Source organism: Aythya fuligula, chromosome 11 (genome assembly GCF_009819795.1).
Source record: "Aythya fuligula isolate bAytFul2 chromosome 11, bAytFul2.pri, whole genome shotgun sequence".
Taxonomy (NCBI): domain Eukaryota; kingdom Metazoa; phylum Chordata; class Aves; order Anseriformes; family Anatidae; genus Aythya; species Aythya fuligula.
Genome location: NC_045569.1, coordinates 2,402,716 through 2,416,416, shown reverse-complemented (window position 1 = coordinate 2,416,416; position 13,701 = coordinate 2,402,716).

Here is a 13,701-nt window from a genome sequence, read left to right as displayed (position 1 = left end):
AAAAAAGGAAAAAAAAAAAGAAAAAAAAAAAAGTGTGTAAAGATCTACTATTTATAGTGTGAACCAAAGACGCTACCTCACTCGATTTCCATTGGTGATTTTAATCACATTGATGATACCAAAGAATACCAAAGATTTTTCATGCACGGCCTCGGTCTGTAAAGGGAACTCCTCCTCCCCACCTCCCTGTCCCTCCCACCCTGTCCTCACCTCCACTCAGTGTGTAGACTTGTCTTCTCCTTAATAGTAATGATGGTAACCTGACGAATTCTTACTTCTCTTACTACAACTGCTACTACTGACGATGATAAGGATACTAATAATAAAGCTCTAGGCAAACATGTTGCAAACTTTGTAAACTCCTAGGACGAGTGCCTTGCTTGAACCAAAGTGTTAAACCGCTGTTGACCTCTTTATCTCTCACCTTATACTCTTTGAATACCTCAGCCTGTTAGAAAGGCCACTAATGAAAAAAGGAATAATTCTTCACCGTGGTGCTTTTTGCCGTGCAACCATGCAATGAAACTTTCTTTGATACCAAAGGAAAATGTTTTTTTCCACTTTCTTGCTGACAAACCAAAGGTTCCTTCCTCCTTCCCCTGCAAGCAGCGTGAGTCCCTCAGCCCAGACAGGCCGTGCATTGCTTTTACCAATTCCTCCAAATACCTCATAGTAATAAATCGTTAGGGTTATGTTGTATAGAGAGTCTATGTGATAAGGCAGAACTTACTAGTTTGATAATTGTTAAGGTTACTTAAAAAAAGCTTTATAATTCTTATTTATTTTGTAGGGGTTGTTTTGTTTGTATGTTCCTTTTTTATTGCTGTGGTTGGGTTCGGGTTTCTTCTTTCCTCTTTTTTTTTTTTTTTTTTTTTTTTTTTGGCAGAACTTCTCTGATATGCTCAAGGAAGATCTTATTCCTGGGAATATTTCAAAGTGGGTAAAGATTGCTGTTTGCAATGAATGCAAGAAAGGGAAAAATGGCTTTGATTTCTATTGTTTCGGTTTGGATGCTTTGTGTTTGCTAGTCAATGTTCTTTTCACAGGGTAAAAAAAAAAAAATATTCTCTGCTGTGATAAATGGTTCCTATTTTTTCTCTATAATGTGCTGTGATTTTTAATTTAATTACATTTTGTATACGCTTATTTAATCACTGCTTTAATTTATGACTATGTAGTTTAAAAACGAATTGTATATAGTAGATTCAAAAATGGCCAAAGCTTTATGTTACAATCTTTTCATTCTTGATGCTGAGATAAACTGAAGGAGAGTGCTTCTCTTGACTGCAGGGTGTATCTTCAGACTTGTCTTGGCATGCACTTCGACGCGTGTTCCAAACACTGCCAGGTTATCCCCCGGGCCTCCCTTCCCCCAGACTTGTACATGCCAAAATGAGTGTTTCAAGGTCGTGCTTTTGTCATTAGAAAGCAGAAAGGCATTATTAGCGCGTTTTTCCTTTAATTTATTTGTCTTTTTTATAGAAAAGGTTCCTTTGCGGGTAAGACCCGCGCATCCAAAGAATTTCCAAGTTGTTTGATGTTTCCAAGCACTGGCATTTGTGAGAGACTTTGCTGAGTTCTGTTTTCCTTTGCCATACGCACGGGGAGCGCGAGCAGCGGGCGGGCGCCCCAGGAGAGCGGCTGGCCGGAGGCTGGTGGCACCGCTCGTGGGAAGGCCACGGCCGGCCCCCGCTGGGCTTTCCCTCCCCGGGGGACAGCCTGGGGTGGCAGGGGACAGTGGCAGCCCAGCTGGCAGCGCCCACGGGCTGCCACCCTGCCACCCGCGGGTGCCGGGCCCTGCAAGGAGGGGGGACGGGGGGAACGGGTCGGGGTCCATGCGGCGCCACCAGCCTCCCCAGGACATGCCCAGGCTCAGGGACCGTGGCAGAGCCGTGGTGCGCGGTGGCGGGTGGATGGGCAGAAATGTCCCCGTCCCGCGTGGGGACTGCCACCGCACCCTCCGGTCAGCTCCAGAGGGAAAAAGCAGTTTTGAGTTGAAAAGAAAAAGAGTACTGACAATGATAATTCTGCAAAGCTGACGGTGGCATCATGGCACAGAAAATAGGATGCCACTCACCTGTGTTTTATTTTGCGTAAATAATAGATTCTGTTTCAACTGAATGTGGTGTTCTGACATGGTTTGTGATGGGTGTAAATATTTCCTTTCCATGCACAGTAGTTAAGCTCCAGGTGTTTGTTGTTTTCGTTTGGGGGATGTCGGAGGGGTTGAGGGAGGGAAGGACAAGGGCAGGGTTTGAGCTTTCGGTCAGGAGTTACACTTTCTAGATACGTTTTTATACTTCAAGTATTGAAATGGGGCAATACAGACGCTCTGAAATGCAGGATCGGTCACTGCTCTGCGGGTCAGCACGGCCTAAATGTCTGCTTTCACTGCACAGACCAGTGCCGCGCCGGGAGTTGCGTTGCCTGCGGAGGGGGGAGGCCAAGCGCGACCCCCGGCCCCCGTGTTGTCCCCGGGGGGGCTTCTCTCGGTGCGTGGAGCCGTTCCCGTGCCGCGGACGAGGCGAGCGGCCGCACCGGGCGGCACCGGGCGCTGCCACCCCTCGCCCTCCGCTCGGCCTCACCGCCCCCCGCCCCGCCCCTCCCGCCGGCCCCGCCCACCGCGCCCCGCCCGTCCGCAGGCCCCGCCCACCGCGCCACGCCCGTCCGCAGGCCCCGCCCCCTCCGCTAGGCCCCGCCCCCTCCCGCGCAGCTCCGCGCCCCCCCGCGGCCGCTGCCCGCCCGCGCCAGCCGCCGCCGCGCAGGGGGCGCCCGAGACAATCAGCGGGGGGCGGGGGGCGGGGGGTCCCGCACAGCCCCGGGAGGCGAGGTCCCGCTCCGAGACCCCTCCGCCGCCACCCGCAGCTCACCCGTTGGGAAGCAGCCGTGGTTCAGGCGTTGCCCCTGCATTTCAGACCGTTCGCTGCACCCCGTTGCGGTTGGTCGCTGGGATTTCCTCAATCTCTCTCCTAGTCAAGCGCTTCTTCTTCTGTATTTTTGTGTGTAGCGACAAGTGTGATGCGCTAGGCATTATCCTGCTTTGTTTCTGAGTATCTCCTGTACTGCGTTACGGTTTCCTTCAGTTACTTTTTTTAAGCTTTGCTACTGTTCTCACTTTATGCCGTGCAATATCATCTGCTGTGTTTGCTAAGCAAAAAAGAAAAAAAAAAAAAAAAAAAAAAGGAAAAAGAAAAAAAAAAAAGAAAAAAGCAAGTGATGATGTCATCATGCTTTTCAGTGTTAAAATGTTTCAGCGTTTATGTAGTCACAAAAATGTAGTAAATAAAAGGTTGGATTTTCCAGCACTTTAAATTTAGCCATCTCTTGCCTCCTTTTGTGTCTCCTTGTGCCGGCACCGGGCAGCACCCAAGCACAGGGGTGCTCACGGTGTCACGGGTGGGGGCACCCACGGCGGGGACAAGCGGCCCCTTGGGCTGCATGCAGCCCCCCGAGCACCCATCCCCTGCGTTTCTCTAATTGAGGAAAAAAAAAATGAAGAAAATAAGCGAAGCATCTAATCTCGGTTTCCTTTATACAGTCTTAGGGTATGGATGTCACCAGACTAATTCACAGAGGTGTTTCCTTTCGTGTGATGGAGTCCGCCTCGGGCCCGCAGGATCAATATTTAATTGTTCGAAGGGATATTGTATTCCTTTCCTGTCACTGTTGTTAGTGCCTCCGCTCCCTGTTATCCCACGGGGTCTTTTCCCAGGGATCTGATCGCAGAGATTGCCCACCGGGAGGCAGCCCCGCCACGAGGGATCCAGCAGTGCATTGAGCCCCCCCCTCCCCAGCCCCTAATGAAGTGCAGAGTGCCACAAAATTTAACAGCTTTTTGTGGAAATCAGGGTCGCGGCACTGAGAGAAGGATTAAAACTTCATTCTCATCCCATAAATCATGGCATCAGCTGCCTGTGTGGGGATGGACGGTCTGCACGCTGCTGACAGTGCTTTCCCTCTGGAACCCCCTGCAGGCTGGGCCCTGCCATGTGCCTTCACTGTACCACCACGCTGAGAGGGGCACGGGACGCCTCTGGTCGGGCCTCACACCACCAGCAGGCCCCATCCAGGGCAAGCACAAGTGTGAAGGGGAGATGGGCAGGCCCCCTCCCCAAATCAGAGGCGCCTCCCCACCAGAAGCCATCCCGAGGGACTTGCTCAGCAGCCCCAGCGCGCCCTGGGGCCGAGGCCTTGCCCCACGTTTCCTTCTCTCAGGAGTCATTTCGGTCATTCGCTGCCCTGACCCCATGCACTGAGGGGGCCCTGGGGTGTCCGTGACCCAGCTCCCAGCAGCTGCGGCCCCCTGCCTCAGGTTGCCCCAGGGCAATAAAGGCTGCCCCAGCCCACCCAGCTCCCCTCAGCTGGGGCCTGTGCCAGGTGAGCTGGGTTGGGTGTGTTCTGGGGTAGAGCAGGGGCTTGTTTAGGGGCAGCTCTGAGCAGCACTGAAGCTTTTCTCACCCCAGGCAAACACAGGGGTTGAACAGAAAGCTCAGCGCATGCCAGAAGCCCCAAATCCTGTGGTTCTGCATAGTGTGACTCCTGCCTACCATGCACAGCACAGCAGGCTTGGGTAAAAGGCACCAAAGCATCTTCCTATCAGCTCCTCTTGACAGAGGAGCGTTGCTCGGTGAGGGTAGGGACTGAAGGGCACACTGAGGGCTGGTGGCAGGAGCTGTGAGGGGAGAAACGGTCACAGGAGCACTGCGTTCACTGCAAGCACCCTGGTGATGCAGGGACAAGGCCAGCAAATTACTCAAATTACTTGAATCTCCCCAGTGGTGCGCAGAGATTCAATCTTGGTGTGGCATTAAATCAAGTCAGTGACACAGATCAAAGGATGCTGCTTTAATCGCCCAGTTAGGCCTCAGACATCATTAGTTACTCATTATGATGTGTTGATGCTGGCACTCTCCGTAACAGTTATGTACGCTCGCTACCAGACATTTTTCTCATCAAATGGGATGTCAATACCTTAACATCTTAATGAGTTACAGTCAATATCTGTTGCAATAAAGCCTGTGTTTTCTCATGATTTCGTCTACCCTTAGGGTTTTGATTAAAATGGCAGCTTTTTCCAGGTAATTGATTGAGGAATTATGGAAATTCCATGTAGGAATGAGCACACATCGCTGCTCAGGCTCCAAAAACCTTACACTGTCTCCAAGCAGCCAGCGCTTCAGAGATGGTAAGGGAGTTTGCTATTTTAGTATAGGTCTGGATATGGTTGCTTTATTCTTTCCCAATCACTTATCAAATAATTTCACTAGCAAAAAAGTAATTAAAATATCCAAAGGTGCACCGGGAACTGCTCCAAGCAGGTCACTGGTTTGCAAAGGTCTAAGGGTTGAGAGTAAGTGCTGCCATTGGGTGAGTGCTAGTTCAGAGGGACATGCAGAAAACCAAGGTTTCCTGATTTACTGCATTGGCAAAATGCTAAATTGTTTGCAGAAATGTGAGAGCAGCCAGACTAAGCTGCTGGTACCAGTATTCCTTCAGGTTCAGCAATGCTGATAACACCATGTGAACTGAAGGGCTCCAACCAGCTGAGCAAGGACAAGCCTCGGCTGAAGGCAAACCTCCTGTGCCAGCAGCCCGCACTCCCCTGTCTGTCCTCGCTCCTCTGTGGTCCCTCCTGGCCACGCTTAGGTTGTCGTTGCCTGCACTGTGACCTGGCTCCTTATAAACGTGTTATCAAAACAAGCTGTTTCAGTGATTCCCCTCTAAGCAAACTTCAGTGACATTTGTGACACTTCTCATAACAGACCCAGGGCTGGAGTATGGGGCTCGAAAGCCACATTCAAATTGCTTTTCATTTCAAAAAGCTCCTTTACATGGGAAAGGATAGCAGAGGTTTCCTGTCTCTAACCTAAATCCTGGGTTAGACATTTCTGTGCTGTTTATGGCAGTGTAAGACTGGCTGTTGGATTCACAGGAATAAGAGAAAAATTGTCATATTCTTAGCAGTCACTGGAAATAGCAAACGAGTTGGGATTCATGTTGGAAAATGCCAGCTGCTTCCTCCAGAGCTCGGCAGCCCTGCGGTGGGGACACCCTGCGGCTGGTCCTGGCTGGGGCACAGAGCTGGCTGTGCTGCTGGGGGGATGCCCTGCACAGGGCCACCGCGCTTCCCCCAGATGATGCAGAAAGAAAGATCCCCCACCATGCTGAGAGGTGGCAATGCCCTGGGTCCCCATGGGGGCTGTCTGATGGTCGCCACTCCCGATGCCCTGCTGCTCCTGGGGGGCACCGGGCTGCAGGGGTGGCTCTGTGGGGCCAGGGGGCTGCGGGCAGTGTCCCTGCTGGTATCAGCAGAGGGTCGCAAGGAACAGGCTGTAACTGCAGCCCCGGGCCTGCCAGGGCTCGGGAAAGGGTCCAAGCTCCTCCGATTCAGACATGGAACCTTTTGCAATGTGTTTACATCTCTCATTGTGAGTATATATTCTATTTAAAGGTATTTTTAAAGAATATAAAGTGTATGCCTGGCTGAAGAGTGATCCTACAACATGCAGGACTGAGCCCACCCCCTGGTCCATTCCCAGAGCTGCCCCACTCCATGGATCCTTGTGGGATGCTTGCAGGAACACCTGCCTTCAGGCTGACAGGAGTGCCTGCCCCCTGCTTCATCAGAAGCCTCACAAAACAAGCCTGGTCCTAAAGCCCTGAGCACTAGAAGTGCACAACTGAGATCTGCAGCCTTCACTTGGGAAGGGAGGCAGGCAGTACACTCCTGGCTGTGACAACCACAGCAATGATGCGGTGGCAACCCCTGAGCTGCCAGAACCACGAGGCACATCGGACACACCGAATTTACCGGCTGCATTTATTCTTCTGTGACAAGTCAGTGCCTTGAGTTTTGAGGGTCTCACTGGCCTGGGACAGGCGGTACTTTCCCAAGCCCCCAGGTTTGTGCCTGCCCACCTGCGGGGCAGGTGGCTGCCGAGCGGGGGGCTTTGCGTCAGGCTGTGCCTCGGCTCCATCTGCTCCTGCGGGAGGCCAGGCAATTAGCTCCCAGCTGCGTGTCACTCACGGCAACCAACAGAGCTGGTATGTTCCCTATTATCCCTTTAATTAGGGGATGTGCGGTGTTAATAATAATGCATTATATATTAATTTAAAAGGGTTGTTTCAATCTCAGGCTTGCTGTGTAGAGTCATCAGTATGAGCATATGCATTAAAAACAGATTTAAAATCCCTAAAGAGTTATACAGCCCTGTTTTTTTTTTTGTTGGTTTTTGTTTGTTTGTTTGTTTGTTTTTCAAATCACTTGACCTTATAAGTGCTTTAGATTGTTCCTTTCTTATATTTCATGTAGTTTTTGCATTGCACCTCACTTGGCAAACACTGACTTGCGGGAAGGCACGTGCAGCAGGGGACAGAAGCAAGACCGTGGCATCTGGGTGTCGGTGCTGTCTCACAAGGAAGCGAATGGCAGTGCCTGAGGTGCTGGAGGGGACCCACAGCCATCGCCCAGGGATGTGTTCCTTCAGGCCAGGCAAGTGTGCTCACATCTGTGCTCCTCTGCTGCCCTCCTTTTGGCAGGAGGTGCCCTTCCTCAAGCTCAGCATTTGTTTGGGAGCCACATCTTGCAAGAGAAATGCTCCTGGCTCAAATCAATCTAAATAGGTCAGCAGTTAGCTCCTTCCCACGTGGGTGCACCCATCCCCATGTCTGCAGTTCACAGCCTGGTATAACAACAACAAAACAAAAAAAAAAAAAAAAAACAGTGCCGGTCCTGGTTCCTGAGAATAAATACACAGCTGCAATCTGCAGCACCTCCTCGCTCCCGCTGGGCTGCCTGCAAATAGCAATCAGACCCCTAGGAAAGAGAGCAGGGGGGTCGCAGCCAGAGGCTTGCTGTGGGTGTCCTAGCAGCTCCAGCCCAGAAATGCCACGGGGCTGGGAGTGGGCACACCGCTGCTCCCAGCCCTGCCACCGGGCCTGGGGCTGGCTCAGCACAGAGCAGCTTCACCTCCACCTGCTCCAGCCAAGCAGCATGCTCAGCACCAAACCACCTGGCCTCCAGCTGCATTTCTGGGGTCAGCAGTGGATTAAAACAGAAGTCCTTGTCACTAGAGAGTGAGCAATAGGGAACCTGGGGTGTTTTCCCAGCTGCAGGGTATACGGCAGCGTGGTGTAGCATCCTTTTCATGCACTATTCCAGCAAGGCGCTCGAGTATGTGCTTAATTAAATTGTGTAAAAAGTTTCCAGGGCTTGAAAGCATGCAGCTAAATGTTTTGCTCAGGACTTAATATTAATGCCTCAGTTTCCCTTCTCCGACATAGGGAAAGAAATATTTCCCTCCCATACAGAGTGCTGACAAGCTTAATTCAATCTTACTTGTAAAGTGCATTGTGGGCCTTAGGGAGAAGGTGTTATAAAAATCACCGAATATTTTTCTGCTCTCCCTGGCAAAATAGCACTTAGCTTTATATATTATCCTGCTGGTGATACATCTCCCTCTGGCTGACAGCAGGAGCAATTAATGTATATAGAACAAAGGGACTGTTTAGAAGGCTTGTGCTCTAAATAATCTGCTAACACCCGATGACAAATTGAAATCTGAAAAGATGGAGCAGTCAGTGTTTTCAAGGGTTTTTACTGCAAAAATGTACACACACGTGGCTTGGGAGCAGCAACGTGAAAAGGGCTGTTTCTCAGACAACATATTTTCTGTATTCCTCATTCTACTTTATGGCCTTTGCTATTCATTTTTCAGTTTTACTGATGTTTTATAAGTTAGAAAACAGTGCTTTAACACTGTTCTCCTATTTCATTTTTTTTTTTTGATTGGATTGAAAAGAATTTGAAATCCACCTCAGAGGCAGCCAAAAGCGAGTGAAGTCAATGGAGCTGCTGCCAAAAAAGAGGCCTGCGACTGAAGCCAGCATGGGTGAGGTTAGGATAGTGTTTATTTTTGGAAAATCCAAATTATAATTAAGAACAACCCTCTAATTCTGATTCTGCATTTATACATGTTGAAAATACTCTGCAGGGCAGTATTTGATGCAACGCACAGTCACTGGCAGCAGCGCAGCTGACACCGATACTCTAAATACTTTTAATGCTCTCTTTTCATGCACTGAAATATAAGTATACTTCACTGCCTACTCCTTAGCCAAAAGCGAGTGGAAAGGTGTTTCTTCAAACTATCCCACTAGAAGGGAAATCATGCAAGTGTGTCATAGGAAAAAACACAAATGACTGAAAATATGCAGCCTTTCACCAGCAGTTACAGTAAGTCCTTACATCCTTTCCTTCCTGCTTGCGTTTTTACACACAACGTTCTGGCAGAGCTCAATAGTTTTTCTTATGTTTTGTCTTTTTTCAATGACAAATGATGCTTAAAATACCACAGAGTAAGCATCAGTCATAGCTACTCACTTGGCACTTGCTCTGTGTTTCATTTGCGATTTATGGTGATGAAAATGAGTTTTAAATTTCCTGAATAGCTGACAAGGTAATGATAGCAAGTCATCTATGAGTTTTGTTTTCTTTTTAAAGTATGGACATCAGCCACCTCCCTTTTCTGTTTGTGTACGTGTTTGCCCAGCCTTTCCAGGGCACAATATTTTGTCTCTGATGCCTGCTGCAAGTGGAACAATAAATCCTGAAACCCAAAGTCTCCCAGCACATAAACCCTGCTCGTGTCCCCTACATAAAGCAGCCAGTGTTGCACGTTGGCAGCCCTCCCCTCTGGGCTTCAGCTCCTCGAAGGTCTCGGGGAAGGATCCTGTGCAGAGGGCCGGGGTCGCCTGTCCTGGGGCTGTCCTGGGGGACTGGAGCATGCCCACCGCCTGTGTGGCCACAGGTTGGGGCAGCTACCAGCCAAAGTGGCTTCCACTGCCTCATTGTGCTTCCCTTGGTGTAGCTTCCTCCTGTGCTAGGTGGGCATTCACTTTCTGTTCCCTCCACCCTCTTGTTCTCCAGTTAATCTAAGCCTGGATTCATGGCAGCGGAGACGGCCCGTGGCCTGGGACATCCACGCTACTGCTGTGCAAAGGTGAGTGCTGTTACCGCAGATGGAAGGGGGGAAGAAATGCGGAGTCGCCAGCTGGGACCGTGAGCCTACGTTGTCCTCGAGGTGGGGTGTCTGTCTCCACCCGCAGTGCCGGCTGTTTTCTGCTTGGTTCCTTCACCTCCCCTTTGCCTGCTTTTCCCCTTGTAGCTACACTACTGGAAACATATTCCCCACCTCAGAAAAGCGCAAGGGAGCCTCTGGGCTTTCTGTTTAGCACAGGCTGCAGTTTCTTCACATGCTGCAGCAGCTCAGATGTTTCGTGAGCAAATTCTGGGTTAGGGCTTGGCTGGGCAATGCGTGTATAAGGCATTGATTGACACCTGTGGTACTTCTGCTTCTTGAGTAATGATGCAAAAAAAGCCCATGCTTTGGTTCAGATGTCACCCGTGAGTCTTTCCCTTAGCGCTGGGGATGAAGGCAGGTGTGCCCACGAGGTTGGGCAGCTCCGGTTTGCGTGAGCAGTGCTGCCTAATCCCCGCTGAAGCCCTGCAAGCGCCGGGGAGCCCGTGTGGTCCGAGCACTCGGAGCTGCTGCCAGGCACAGCTCAGGGGCACCTCTCGTGTAGCTGGAGGTGGCTGTTATCGGAGAGCTTCAGAGGGGAAGGGAGATGCCAGCCCTGAGCTGGGGCAGTCCCGGCGATGCTGGAGCATACAGCAGCCTCCAGGGACAGCCCAGTGCCTGTATCCTCTCCCCAGCTCCCCCTCCGTCCCTCTCACAAGCGATGGACCTCTTTGTTTAAAGGGAAAGAAAAAAGACTGCAAGTCTTGAGGTGATGTGTTTCATTTGCCCAGTGAAAAGCTGAAAGCAGCGGGGATGCAGGGCGACCGACTGGGTGCAGCAGCTGAGGAAGGGCTTTAAATGCAGCACGGGTTTGTTGCCGGGGCTTCACTGCTGAGAGCCCGTGATGGCTTGCTACTGGCTCCGGGCAGTGGAAAAAAAGTCTCGGTGACAGCAAACAAACCGGGGCAAAGCCCTCCCCTTTCCTTAAAGATCTTCAGATCAAGGCCATGGACTGGTAGCATGTTTGTGACTAGGGCCCTGTTTTCTGCAACGTGACCCCTGTGTGCAAATCCCACATGGAGCAGATGCCAAAACTGCAGCACTTATTTGACACTTCCGTTAAGATGGAAAACAAATGTGTTCTGTACTTATCTTTTCTCTTTTAAGCAAAACCAATCAACTTTGGAACAAGGGCTTTGATTGCTGCATCTCTGACGTCACCTGTACATCGATGTGATTCTGCAGAGTGTGGTGGGGTCACTGCTGACTTGCCCTGATGTCAGCGGGAGAACAATCAGGCTCTGTGCTGGTGAGGCAGCAAAGCTGCTTATGTTTTATGCAAAGAAAGAAACTCAGTTAAGCAACTCAAAGGGAAAATAAGTTAACCAAGAAATTCAGAAGGAGCCAAAAGCAATATAAGCAAAGATAGTGTAACAATGTTCTAACTGTCCTGCCAGTTAAAAAATAAATGAATAGCTGAATTAAATAAACATTGACTTCACTATGAATACATACCATGATCTCTTTTATTTTCAAGTTGTAATTGACATCCAAAGGTAAGCAATTTAAGAACTTACTGCAAGTTTTTTTCAGTGTACATGCTGTACTTTATTGCCTTTGAGATCCTTGCATGAATGTCAATTTTCCTTCCACTTCAAATAATGTTATGCAACATGAGAATAAATCAACTAAGGATTGCAATTACAGTTTAACTAGTGTAAAAGGAGCAAAGAAAGCACTACCCAATATAGCCCAAGCTGAAATCCTAGCTCCCTCTGTATGAAGGGGAGTTGACCTTTGTATGTGGGCCATAGATTTCACCATTGATGACATTTGCCAGGCACAGATGTATTTTTTACCCCACAAAGTAGAATCAAGCCTTTCAGTGTCCAGCTTTTCATGCCTCCCCCCCCACCCCTTTTTTTGCTGTAGTTGCTATTATACTCTCAATTTCCAGAGACTGTTAGACTCCTGAAAAGATTACCGTAAACCAAAATAAGTTAAGTTTGCAAACATTACACTTGGGGTGATGTAGGCTTGCTCTTTATCACAGGAAGTCCGGGACACAGAGAATGCAGCTGGGAACTGACGCAAGCAACCTTGCCAAGGAGCAAGCTAAACCACGGGCTATACAGCTACAGGAAAGCAGATAATGAGTGGAATTGGGGGGAATCTATAAAAGGAAAAAAAAAAAAAAATCCCCAAATTGGGAACCAGTGAAACCTAATTGTGAGTAATTTTCAAATGTCTATACTGAAAAACAAGTCCTGATGACTCTATGTGCAACCCTTTCTGTTTGAAGCCATTTCTATTCAGTCTGTACCATTAACACAGTATATGTCACTGAATGGCCATGAATATATTACAAGGACTCCAGCTAATAACTACACACCTACCACTTTTAGAACCAGGCCATGGCAGTTTTGCAATAGCTCTGGCATTTACCTAATAAACCCCAACTCACTGTCTACTTTGGTAAATAATATGCAGCCTCTCTTGTAAACCACGCGTGTGGTACATTAAATACTGCTCTGCGTTTAACAACGTGCTACTTTCCTGTCCTACTCTCTCGTAAGCCTAATAGGAGCTGTGGTATTAATTTAGCCTGGGTGGAACTGTAGGCTGGACTTGTTGTTCCAGCAAGGTAATTGCTTCACTATGTAAAGGACTTCTGCTTTTCATTTACAATGCACATAGGAAGTCATCTGTAATTTCAATATCCTCACCAGTGTAGCCGAAGCAATTCTTATGCTGTGAATGTGCTCACTGCGTCAGTTCTCTGACAGGTGGAGCAGCTCTATTGGCGTGGTGAGGTGTACCACCTTTAGGTGGCATTTTAAAGGGATGCTGGCTCTGCTCCACCTGTGCACATCAGGCTGTCCTGTTACGGATCTGGTGGAGGATGCGTCCAGCAGCAAGCCATCATCCTGCTGGGCAGGACGAGCACTGCCTGAGCCTGGACGCGTCCACAAGCCTGCCTGGCAGATGGCGAACGAGATGGCAAGTCGGCAGAGAGCTGTGCAGAGAAACTTGCCAAAAGGTGGCTCTGGTACAAGCTCCAGATGAGCCGCCTGCAGCAGTGGAGTCATGCGAGGGCAAAGGGTGTGAACGTGAGTCCTGGTGGAGAGGAGAGCTGCCCGAGCCGGAGAAGCGGGCTGGGAAGTGCCGGCTCCTGCGGCAGGGTGGTAAGCCACGAGCGGGGAGCAGCCCTGGCAGCTGCTGCGCTGCGAGAGGGAAAGTAAACAGGGCTGGCATCAGAGGTTGAACTTTGTGAACTCCTACCCAATGGAGCTACACCAACAATTAACTCAGTGCAATTACTTGTGCATGAGCGCACTGGAAATTATTGCAAGATGGATCAAGCCATTAGCAATAGAAAATACAGCATTGCAAAACTCCAAACGCTTCCTTCCAAGTGTTATTCACCCACTTTCCACTGAAATTAATAGAAACAATATAAATGGGTGCTTGGATTCCTGCCGGATCGCTGAAACAAGCAGCTGAGGCATAGCCTCTGGATGTACCTGCTCAAGAGTAAACTGTCAGTGCTGGATGGCGAGAGATGACTTAGGCTGGAAACATTTCTTGTGCTTCTGCTTTCCCCCAGACTTCTGCTGCTGACAACATTTTGCTGTTTCTTTTGGCATATATGTTTCTCTAGCTTCTGTTTGGGGAATGCTGG